This window comes from Xenopus laevis, chromosome 9_10S, assembly GCF_017654675.1.
Source record: "Xenopus laevis strain J_2021 chromosome 9_10S, Xenopus_laevis_v10.1, whole genome shotgun sequence".
NCBI classification, from domain to species: Eukaryota; Metazoa; Chordata; class Amphibia; order Anura; family Pipidae; genus Xenopus; species Xenopus laevis.
This window is the reverse complement of record NC_054388.1, coordinates 93,962,984-93,974,804: the sequence shown is the minus strand read 5'-3', so window position 1 is coordinate 93,974,804 and position 11,821 is coordinate 93,962,984. Positions and strand designations below refer to the sequence as shown.

Below are 11,821 nucleotides of genomic sequence, written 5' to 3'. Positions count from 1 at the left end.
GTCACAAAGTGCACTTGGCATGGTTGTCCTTACTATTTATCTGTGTGTGTGTATATATATATATTAGGGATGCACCGAATACAGGATTCGGCCTTTCTCTGCAGGATTCGTATTTGCCCGAATCCTTTTGCCCAGCTGAACCGAATCCGAATCGTAATTTGCATTTGCAAATTAGGGGCGGGAGGGAAATTGAGTGACTTTATCACAAAACAAGCAAGTAAAAAATGTTTTCCCCTTCCCACCCCTAATTTGAATATGCTAATTAGGATGTGGTTTGGTATTAAATAGTGGATTCGGTGCATACCTTATATATTATATATATATATATATATATATATATATATATATATATATATATATATATATATATATATATATATATATATATATAAATCTCAATTGATATTAATATTGTCCCAAACAATAAATAATTAAAGGAAAACTATACCCCCAAAATGAACACTTAAGCAACAGATAGTTTACATTATATTAAGTGGCATATTAAAGAATCTTGCCAAACTGATTTGTATATTTAAGTAAATCTTGCCCTCTAGAAATCTCTAGCCTTAAACCACCATTTTGGGATGGTCTGTGTGCTGCCTCAGAGATCACCTGACCAGAAATACTACAACTATAACTGTAACAGGAAGAAGTGAGGAAGCAAAAGACAGAACTCTGTCTGTTAATTGGCTCATGTGACCTAACGAGTATAGTTTGTTTGGTATGTTTTTGTGCACAGTGAATCGTACGATCCAATGGGGTGGCCCTTATTTTTTAAAATGGCAATTTTCTATTTATGATTACCCAATGGCACATACTATTAAAAAAGTATATTATTATGAAAATGGTTTATTTACATGAAGCAGAGTTTTACATATGAGCTGTTTCATGCAATATCTTTTTATAGAGACCTACATTTTTTGGGGGGATAGTTTTTCTTTAAATATCACAGATGCAAGGGAATTTGTGCCAAATAGTTAATGTGCTTGGTTGCAAATGTATTTGGATTTTGTGATTAAGTCAGCAAGGAGCTCTATCTGCTGATGTGAATATGTATTTAATATACAGTAAATGTGTGTACTTTCCCATTGATACCAGTCAATTATGTATAAATCTCACAAAAAGGAATACAGGATACCATGAACACCACTGAGGATGTGAATCAGTTATTTGAGTACAGAAGTGTGATGCCGTACAGTAAGCAAAACAAACATTAAAAAGAACATTTACTCAAATGATATTGATTTGTGCTACCCACCAGGCCTGGTGTAGCTCATTAAAAGCCAATTCTACTGATAATTCCCAGGGCAACATGAACATCTGTGTGCACCATTTCCAGAGCAGTGAAACCACAACTTATTATAAACCCATTGGCTAAGTATTTTAGTTTGTGCTCATCCAGCAGATGTCCTCTAACGAGACACTGTGTATCTCTCCCTGAAAACCTATCTTGATCATCTAACCTTAAAGGATAAGTAAACCTTTGAAATTGTGAAATTGATGAGGGGGCTATTCTAAGAAATGTTGCCATGTACATTCATTATTTATTTATTTTTTATTCCAAGATATTAAAGGATACATGTACTGTTAATATCAATGCATTTTGTTACAACAGTGCCACCTGCTGGTCAGTTTCCAACCAGTCTGACCACCAAGTAGTCAAGTAAGTTGTCAGGAGTAAGAAAGAGGCTGCTCTGATGTTCTTCTACTTAGGAAAGGTTTGAGAAAGGTTTTTACTTTTTTTCCTAAGCAGAAGAACATCAGAGCAGCCTCTTTCTCTCTCCTGAAAACTTCCTTGACTACTTGGTGGTCAGACTGGTTGAAAACTGACAGCAGGTGGTAATGTTGTAACAAAATTCATTCACATTAACAGTACATTTATCCCTTAATATCTTGGAATAAAAACCAAATAAATATCCTTCCCCGCTTACTCCCTTGTTAAATAATTATGATCTGCCTTCGAGTAAGGAAAGCAAACAATTTGCTAACTGGGCTTTTTTAAGTAAGGGCAGACCGATTCAAATAGCTGATATTATAGTAGAGAATAAATTATTGTCTCTTTTTGATGGAAAGATGGGGTAGCCATCTAAGGGATGGTTGGAATTATATTCAACTTTCTCATTATGTAAATGCCCTAAATAATAATAATTGGAATAGGGAATTAACTTGGTTTGAAGAACTAATAGAAATATCTTTAGATATCCATAAACCTATTTTAGTGATCTACAAGTCTTTGATAAAAAATTCTTTGGGAAAAGATAAAAGGATTGAAGAGAAATGGCAGAGAGATTATAATATTGTCGTGGATGAAAGCGATTGGAAAAAGATATATATTTCTATGCATAAGTATATTAAATTGTTAATGCAATGGCATTATACCCCTTTAAAATTAAGCCAAATGTTTAAGGAAACTAGCAATATATGTTGGTATATATGTTAGGTTCATATAAACATGTGTGGTTTACATGTTCGAAAATAGAAGCATATTGGAAGGATATAGTAGAACAATTGCAGAAGTTGAATTTGATACACCCACATGTAAACGTACCTGCATTGGTAACTCTTCATTATGATACGACGAAGCAGAAGGTAATTCACAATAAATTATTATTATTTTTAGTACAAGCTGCTATAGCATTGATCCGAATACATTGGCGATCTATAGAACCACTCTCAATATTTGAGTGGTATAGGTATGTTGAGGATAAAAGGAAATTCGAAGAAATTGGAGCTCTGAGAAACAGCTCATGGGAGACTTATAATAAAATATGGGTCACTTGGAGTCAAAAAGGCAATTATGGGTTAATTTAGAAATTATTTAACGATGTAAGAGAGCATGGAATAAATTCTTTTATTTACAACCGGAGTAATAAATAATAATTTTCTGAAAGGATGTACAGATTGACTTCTTTTTTGATGTAAAAAAAACATTTATTTTTTTGTGTATCCTTTTACTCCTTATTGATGTTCCCTCTTATTTTCTGTACCCTCTTTTTTTTTTTTACACTTGACAAAGGTACAGGTACTTCACACATATGTACCGGCATTGTGACAGTGTAGGCAGGCAGACATAATGAGAGGCTATAGACCCAGGGGCGGAAGAGGAGCCCAGTAGTGTAGGGAGCCCAACGGGGCTACAGATTCCGATTTTAAAGTATCTTTTGCAAAATGGATATTTTTTTTCTCTGCATTTCTGAGATAGGTGCCCTAAAAATATTGTTTTCTGGGGCCCAGTAATCAATAAGGTTTTTTGGAAAGAGAAGACAACACTTCTTCAGATTGACTCTGTCCTGTTTAATTAGCAACAATATGGGGGATAACAAAAATAGTCTGTTACAATCCATGTGCAAAGTAGTGATGTGCAGGCCGGCCCGATACCCGCGGGTCGGGCAGTTTCGGGCCGTCCTCGCTCCCTCATTTGCGGGTCTTCTGCCTAGAGCTCTTCTGCCTGCTCTACCCACAAGCGACCTTACACTGCCGGCTCCCAGTTTTATAGGTGCCTGCCTGTGACAACATCAGCGAAGGGGGTTGGCACAGGTCTATAAAAGGAAGGCGAAAGCCCTGTATTGACGGCGCGGAAAGGAGGCGTGCGGGTTAGGGTCGGGTGTGGGTCGAGACCCACAAATAACTAGTGCACAAGTTAGTTAACTTTTAAGTAGATATAGCAAGTGATGTTTTCAGACAATTTTCAAGTGATTTTCACTTTTTATTATTTGTGTTTTTTGAGTTATTTAGCTTTTTATTCTGCAGCTTTTAAGTTTGTAGATTTCAGCAATCTGGTTGCTCGGAATATGCATGTTTATAAATGCATCTGTTTGGAAACTGTATAGTGTACATTTCTTTACAACCACTATGTTTCGGAGTTTCTGCTTTGAAATCATGAAACAAAATGAGGTACATTCTTTTAATTATTGTTACTGATTGAAGTCATGTGAAATGTATATCAGTATGCACTGAGGAACAAACACCTTTAACACTACACTACAGAGAAAATATCATGTTTTTTTCCATATGGCACCTGCTGTGCCTTTACCTTTGCCTTTATTTACGTATGCACTTGTTTGTCTATACATTGCTAATTGTGTAGGAAGTACTATGCATTTGAATGGCTTATTTAATTTTCTCCAGAGAGTTCATCTCATTACTGAATATCTTACTACTGAATATCTTGCGTTGTTTTAATGCACTAATTAAAACATCTGGCAAATTGAAATAAAAACATACTATAGTAAATTGTATCTAATTATTGTTTGCAGTAGAGTAAAACTAAGCACTTCATCAAATTGTCTCAACTTCTTTTGTTTTTGTTCAAGTTTCCTTTCATTTTCTGGTCACATCCAGAGCTTGTTTTTAAAAGGCCACATCTCTGAACTTTTTCTTTTTCAGCAAGTCTACAACACCCAGTGGGAATTTCTTGAAAATGCATCAAACATTAATTGGGTATTAGGAAACAGGCTGTTCAGGCTAAATTGTACTGCCTTAGAAATATAAAAGCTGTATGCATTATACAACTATGTTTCCCGAGTGTAAGGATCAATTTTATTCCTTTCAAAATAGACCCTGTTTCATATCTGCAGTGACTTCAACTTTTCCACATGTTGTTACAGGCTGCAACCTGGAATTAATATGGATTTAATGTTTACTTTTTGATCTAAACAACAAACTTAATTTTTAGGTGCAACATATTTTTATTGTGGGATTGGTTGTTGCGTAAGTTCTTAACCCCCTGCGTAGAACAATCTATGGCTGCAATGTCAGCTACAAGCAGGGTTGCCATCTTTTTAGTTCCTGGAAACTTGGCAGGGGCTGATGACGTGGAGGCAGTGAAGTCGGGAGCGGGCTTTTGACTTCAGGGGGGCGTGGCGGTGATGTAGGGGGCGGTGGCGATGAGCGATTGGCTAATTGTCATGTCATTAACTTCAGTGTCCAGTCTGGATTTACTCATTTGAAAACCGAACAGGCTCTTTTCACCCGAACAGCCCTTCCAAAAACTGGGTTGTATGGGAGAAATCCAGACAGGTGGCAACCCTAGCTGTGAGTCTTGAACCAACAAATGTATTTTTTTAGCTGTAATATTGGTGTGGAAGCATCTCAGTGAATTGTGCTTAATTTTGAGTTTTGAGAAGGAGCCAGCACTTTAGGATGAAACTTCTTTGAGGCAGCTATTGTTTCTCCCCTTCTCATTGTACTTCAATACGACCCAAGTTGTGCTCCCTAGCCCCTGCTTGGGTGCTATTCTCATGTCTATCTCTAGGTAGGGAGTACTTTAATAATGCAAACTAATCCTTCAGCAGAGGTGTCAGGGAACTGCTTATATGGTTAGCTGCCTATTGTCCCATGCCGACATTTTGAAAATTCAATAAAAAAAAATGTGTTTGCTCTTGGATTTCAGTGCAGAATTCTTCTGGAGCAGCATTATTAACTTTTTTGACAAATAACACGTTTTTAGCTTTACATACAGTTTGGGAGCAATTTCATCCCATTTCTCTGGGCATCTTTTCTCCCATGTTAGGGTTAGTTAGGTGAAGCTTGTGAACCCCAAATTTCAAATAGTATGTGACACTGCAAATATGAACAGAAGTTAGGCAGAAGGGGATGCAGGTATTGGCACTGGCCTTGCCACACGAACAATGAATGAAAAGCCTATACCTTTTTATGCAACAAACGGGGTGATCCCAAGCTTTATTCCATGGTGCTCTTGACACAGTTCAAAAGATCAAACGTTTCGGGACCGCATGGCCCTTCATCAGTGATAATATACAAAAGCGACTATCGAAATTTATAGTCTTAAACACAGTGACTCCTAGTGGCGGTTCATGAGAATAATCCTCTCCTCAGAAACTTTGCCAATATCCAGTTTATCTTACACCAATTGCTAAAGCAATTAAACCTTTCCTATACACAAATTTTTTTTTTTTATAAAAATAGATTTTTGTTAAAAATTCATTTTACCAAATTTCTTTTAAAAAAGTTTTTTTTGTTTTTTTTAGTGTAATATAAACTCACATCATAACCGTGTGCCACTAAAAGTATATCACATATGCACAACTATACAAACAATAGTATGTTCTGTATGAATGCTATTAATTACTCACTGACTAGGATACGATTAGGAAGGAGATGTCTCTAAATCACTGGTACATTGCAGGATTCTATATTTCTCTATGGCTGCAAGACAAAATGATTTTATCAGTTAATTGAAATTAAGTTACAAAGTATATCATTACAGGAAACAGTTCAAACCCCAATTTTCATTCATTCCCTTGGGGGATAATGTATCCAATTTCCAGATCCAGCAGCACTCTCTTTGTAACAATTTCTTATCTATATTAGTATAGTTTGCTTTAACCTCTTCCAGCGTAATTGAGATACATTATGTTTACACTCTGTCCAGTGCTGGTTCACTGATGTCATTTTAGAGTGTGCATTTCGGATAGAGCTATGATGCTCATATCATCCTGTTAGTTTTTCTTACGTACTAGTGATGTGCAGGTCGAGAATTTCAGGACCCGCACCCGACCCTAACCCGCCCGCTCCCTACCCGCATCCGACCCGGGCCTGCTGCTCCCCTTTATTTATTTCTAGACTCACACCCAACCTGCCCTGCAGTGATGCAAGCGGAAGTCTATAAATCCCAGTGCCGGAATCCGGCAGTACTAGGTCGCCCGTGACCCGCGCATTTCGTCCAGGGACGGCCCGGACCTGCCCGACCCGCGGGCCTCGGGTCGGCCCGCACATCACTAATACGTACCCCTTACCACACGGGCATTTCAAGTAGTGTATTACATTTTTCAACATACATGTGTGATAACCCCTTAGCTTAATTTGGGTTCCTTTTGTTGGATGTAGTACTGTATCTCCCTTTATCACACTATTACAATACTGGCATGACAGGCAGGGGAAAGTACCCACCACTGGTTTCCCCAAAAATATTTGTTTAGTGATTTTAGGGGGCTGTATGTCTGTGTGAACCAAAAAATCACCTACATTTTTACCTCTCTTATAGGCAAATAAGGGATAATCCTTGAATACCCTAGAAGTGAAGGAGTCATTCATTAGTATTGGCCAATACTTTCTGATCACTTTTCTTACCCTTTTTGAATGTACATCAAAAGTAGTGACAAAAGGTATTCTTTCCATCTGAATATCTTTTTTCTTATTTGTCAGTACTGTTTCTCATCCACTTCCTTCTCTGCCTTTTGTAATATGGATTAGGGTTAGTTAGGTGAAGCTTGTGAACACCCAAATTTCAAATAGTATGTCACACTGCAAATATAACTTTTTTTTGTAAATCAAATGGTAAAAGTCATAGTGAATTCCATTTGAAGTCCAGGTTGTAAGACAAAAAATAATAAATAAAGAAGTTATGTAATGCAATGTGGATTTATATTCAGCAGTCAGCATTTGTATTAAACATGTTGGTTGCCAACTTTTGCAAAACTATATCTCTCAACATGTGAAAGTGCTAATTATTGGGTATAAAATCTGTAATACAGAGGGGGCAGTTAAGTGAGATTACAAGGCAATTGTGCTTTCCTGGAGCCAAATTAATCATATTATCATCAGAGATGGCAGTAAGATGGTGCTCCACAAGCTAATGCTGATGGTCTTGCTTTCATACTGTGCCACTGTGTTTTAATTGCTTTCAGAAACAAGATGGATGAATGACAAAAACTTCCAGAATAATGAGGAATATTTCATTTATGTCACTGACTTTTAGCTGTGCCTGAATTTCTTTTGCAATATTGGGTAAAATAATTTAGTGCTGTAGATAATGGTTTATTTTAGAAAACTTCTTTTTTTTCCTGGTAACCATGTGACTAGTGTTTATTGCCTTTTTTGTTAGTAATCACCAGCATTGTCATACATGATAGATCATATCCGTAGCCAAGGCAAGATCTATTATAGCAGGGAAGGGCCCTTGCATTTCTTTGCTGCACTATGCCAGTAAGGGGCCTTAGATATGAAAGGGCCACTAACCATGCAGCTCAAAAATATTTTTCCTTGGCCAACTGGCCAGTGGACTCTGAAAACAAAGATTAATTGCACCTCATTTATTAATGTAGATACATACGTCTCCTTTTGTCAGAATTCATTCTGATAGACAGTTTAACACCTTAGTGCTTTAACACCCCACACAATCGGTAATCTCTAAACCCCTTTAGGTGGGTGTTCAGGCAACAAAACCCACAGATTTGACCTGTGTGTCAGTAACCATACTGGGGCAAATTTACTTACCTGCAAAAATTTGCCAGCGCCGGCTTCGCGTACATCGCAACACTTCGCCAGGCGTAAATTCAACTGGACAACGCTAATTCACGAAGATCCGAAGTTGCACACAGGGTACCGAACGCTTGCAAAGTTGTGCTAGTGAAAATACGATCAGCAGTTCAAAGTTACACTAGCGTTGGCTAATTTGCATACGGCGTGCAGTTAAAGTACAATGGCCGTATATGCTCTAGCAAATACATTACACTACACAAGGCCAGGGAACCTTAATAAAATTATATAGAGTTCTTATAATGCCCTACATATGTGCCCACAGTATAGTTTATGTGCCATATGTTATCAAATGTAGGGGGGAATTAGGGTACCCCCAAAACATTTTTTCGATCTTTTTCAGTTTATCGCCCTGTAAAAACGAAAAGACGCCAGCATTTATTGGGACTTAGAAAATTTTTTTACTTTTTTTGGACCAAGTCCTATCTTCTCTATTGCACTTCGCCTGGTCTGAGGTGGCGAAGCCAAGTCTGGCGATAGAGGTAACGTTCAGTAAAAACAAAAACGTTGTGAATTTGTGTAGTGTAGTGGCGTTAGAGTGCGAAGTTGCGCTAGAGTCTATCTCCTTCACTAGCATAATTACGCCAAAATGACGTCACGCTGCCGAATTTTCCCCACCGTTAGTCACTTCGCCCCTTAGTAAATTTGCCCCATTGTGTGTGTTGGCACTAGCTAATTCCTGTAGAATGGTAGCAGATACTATAGCCACTGCTGTAAGCTGCCTTATGTGTAAGGGTACATGCTAAGATTCGGGGAGATTTAGTTGGCCGGCGGCTAATTGCCTCTTCTTCATTTTCCGAAGTTGGCTGACAAGGAAACTTAGGGCGACTTCGGAAAAGGAAATGCTCCAATTTAGATTCTAGCTGGCGGGAAGGCTTTTCGGGGAGATTAGTCCCCCGAAGAAGAGGTGATTAGGCGCCGGGCGACCTTACAATTAATACCATAACATATCATAATATTCCAAGGCTTTGTTCTGTTTGTATGAAAGGTTTCTTGCACTTGTGAAATTATGAACTAAATCTGATTTCTGTGGTTATAAATATTGCCCTAGATTCCCTAGTTAAGCCTATATATTTAGCAGTCTCAATGTGACCCAGCTTTAAACCTGCCTTACGTCTGCTGCATAACAATTCAACGTTAGTATTAAAATGTTCTGCCGCCTTAACTCTGGTATGGTATAAAGTTGTAACAGTCACATATATACAGTGCTACTCAATATGTTGGCGCTATATAAATACATGTTAATAATATATAGGGGTTATTCTGTCTAGCCAAGATATATTCAAAATCTTCTACTGTATTTTTTTTTTTTTTACGTCCATTAAATGTGAAGAAATTCTACAGCCTACATATCCATCCCTATTGTTATTATTTTGGTAATCTAAGTACTCAGTAGCAGATTTACTTTACAGATTTTGCTCAGTTTTGTACCTTCTCTGTACTCTATAGAGACAAGTTGTGAAGGTGTGAAGAGACATGTAAATGTTAGCAGGACAAAAAATAAAGGAGACTTACCATCTAATACTGGTGTTTTATTTAAAGGAACAGTAACACTAAAAAATGAAAATGTTTTAAATAATGAAAATATACTGCAGTGTTGCCTTGCACTGGTAAAATTGTTTTGTTTGCTTCAGAAACGCTACTATATAAATAAACTGCTGTGTAGCAATGGAGGCAGCCATTCAAAGGAGAAACGGCTCAGGTTACACAGCAGATAAGCTCTGTAGAACATAATGGTGTTATCTGTTATCTACTATTTAACCTGTGCCATATAGACTTTTTTCAATTTCTGCCATTGCTACACAGCAGCTTGTTTATATGAACTATAGTAGTGTTTCTGAAGCAAGCACATCAGTTTTACCAGTGCAGGGCAACAGTTCATGATATTTTCATTACTTTAAAGCACTTTCATTTTTTGGTGTTACTGTTCCTTTAAAGGGGCAGTATATCCCCTGTTTTTAACATTAGTTCAGAAAAGGGAGCCTGTGCTGAACATAACATTTTGCCTATTTTTTTCATTAAGCAAAATCTATGGTTTTTGTCCTGCACTAAACATGGCAAGAAAATATAATTTAAAATTAGTGCCATTCCAAGTCCCTGGATCTTGCAAGCACAATCCAAACAGATCAGTAGTTTACCGAAAAGTCTCTGTATAATCCAACCCCTCCCTTCATCCTGCTTTAACGTTATCTGACTAGGCAACATAAATCCCCAGCTTGCTTATTGTGTGTATGTGTGAGGTTTGGGAGAGCGAGGAGCTGACCAGTCCTATGTGCCACACAAGCCAATAATTAGAGAGCTAGTACACTTGCTCATTATACGTATACGTGTGCCCCAGTATGGCTGTCTGCATTGGGAGCTCCCTAAGACATAACCCTCTACGGGCATTTTCAGCCAAAAAAATTGTTTCTCCCAGCCCAAGTGAGGGCTCTATATTGTGGGCTGCAGAGTAGATTATTTTGTAGCACTTTTGCCTTACAGTGCTGGGGTCCTCAAGGAGTTTGTATGTTCTTGACTTATTGTGTCTGTGTAGGTTTCCTCCAGGAACTCCAGTTTTCTCCCACACTCTAAAACGTTCAATGCCTTCTGACTAATTTAACCATAGTGTGTATGTGTGTGTGTGTGTGTGTGTGTGCCTTCTCTTTCCCACCCTTCCCATCTGTCTTGCCTTTTCCTATCATTATTCAAAATGGTAGATTTCATAAAGCCATTCATTACAAAACGGTTCATTTCACCTTTTATACCTTTTATCCAACACGTCTTTTATCTTATCTTATGATGTAGAGAGTGAGTCAATTTAACTTTTAGTAAGTTATAGAATTGCCAGTTCTAAGCATCTTTTCAATTGTCCATTTATTTATTTTCTAGTTTTAGAATTATTTGCCGGCTTCTTCTGATTCTTTTCAGCTTTCAAATTGGGAGCACTGACCCCATTAAAACAACAAATGCTCTGTAATCCTACAAATGTATTGTTATTGCTAATTTGTATTACTCATCTTTCTATTTAGGACCTCTCCTATTCATATTCTAGTCTCTTATTCAAATCAATTGTATTGTTTCTAGGGTAATTTAGACCCCAGCAACCAGATTGCTGAAATTGCAAATTGGAGAGCTGCTGAATAAAAAACGTAATAACTGAAACACCACAAATAAGAAAAAATTTAAACCAATTACAAATTGGCTCAAAATATCACTCTATACATCATACTCAAAGGTAAACATCCCCTTTAAAATTATATGGACTTATTTCTCCTTTTCCCGTGTTATCTGACCTTATGTGTCCTTTTCAGAAAGTTTTAATGGCCATCTATAAATAAGTGGTAGCAGCAGAACTCTCATGAGAGTAGTAGAGAAAACACTACTGGAGATAAGAATCTGTAGCGTTAAATCTCGTAATAAGTATCTTTTCGGGTCACTGCAGAAGTATGTCTTTCTTAGGATTGCACAGTGAGATTAGCATTGGAAAGTGTCTGGTTCCCGAAGGCTACAAGCTTGTTCTTCATCCGAAAAATAATCAAACTGTTGTTCGATATTTATTTAA

At 37.4% G+C, this 11,821-nt stretch overlaps 1 protein-coding gene across 2 annotated transcripts in view; it reads left to right on the top strand.

Annotated features, from left to right (window-relative positions):
- Positions 1–11,821, top strand: part of c7orf50.S (chromosome 7 open reading frame 50 S homeolog) — a 178,755-nt gene that overhangs the window by 45,937 nt on the left and 120,997 nt on the right. The window lies entirely within an intron of this gene.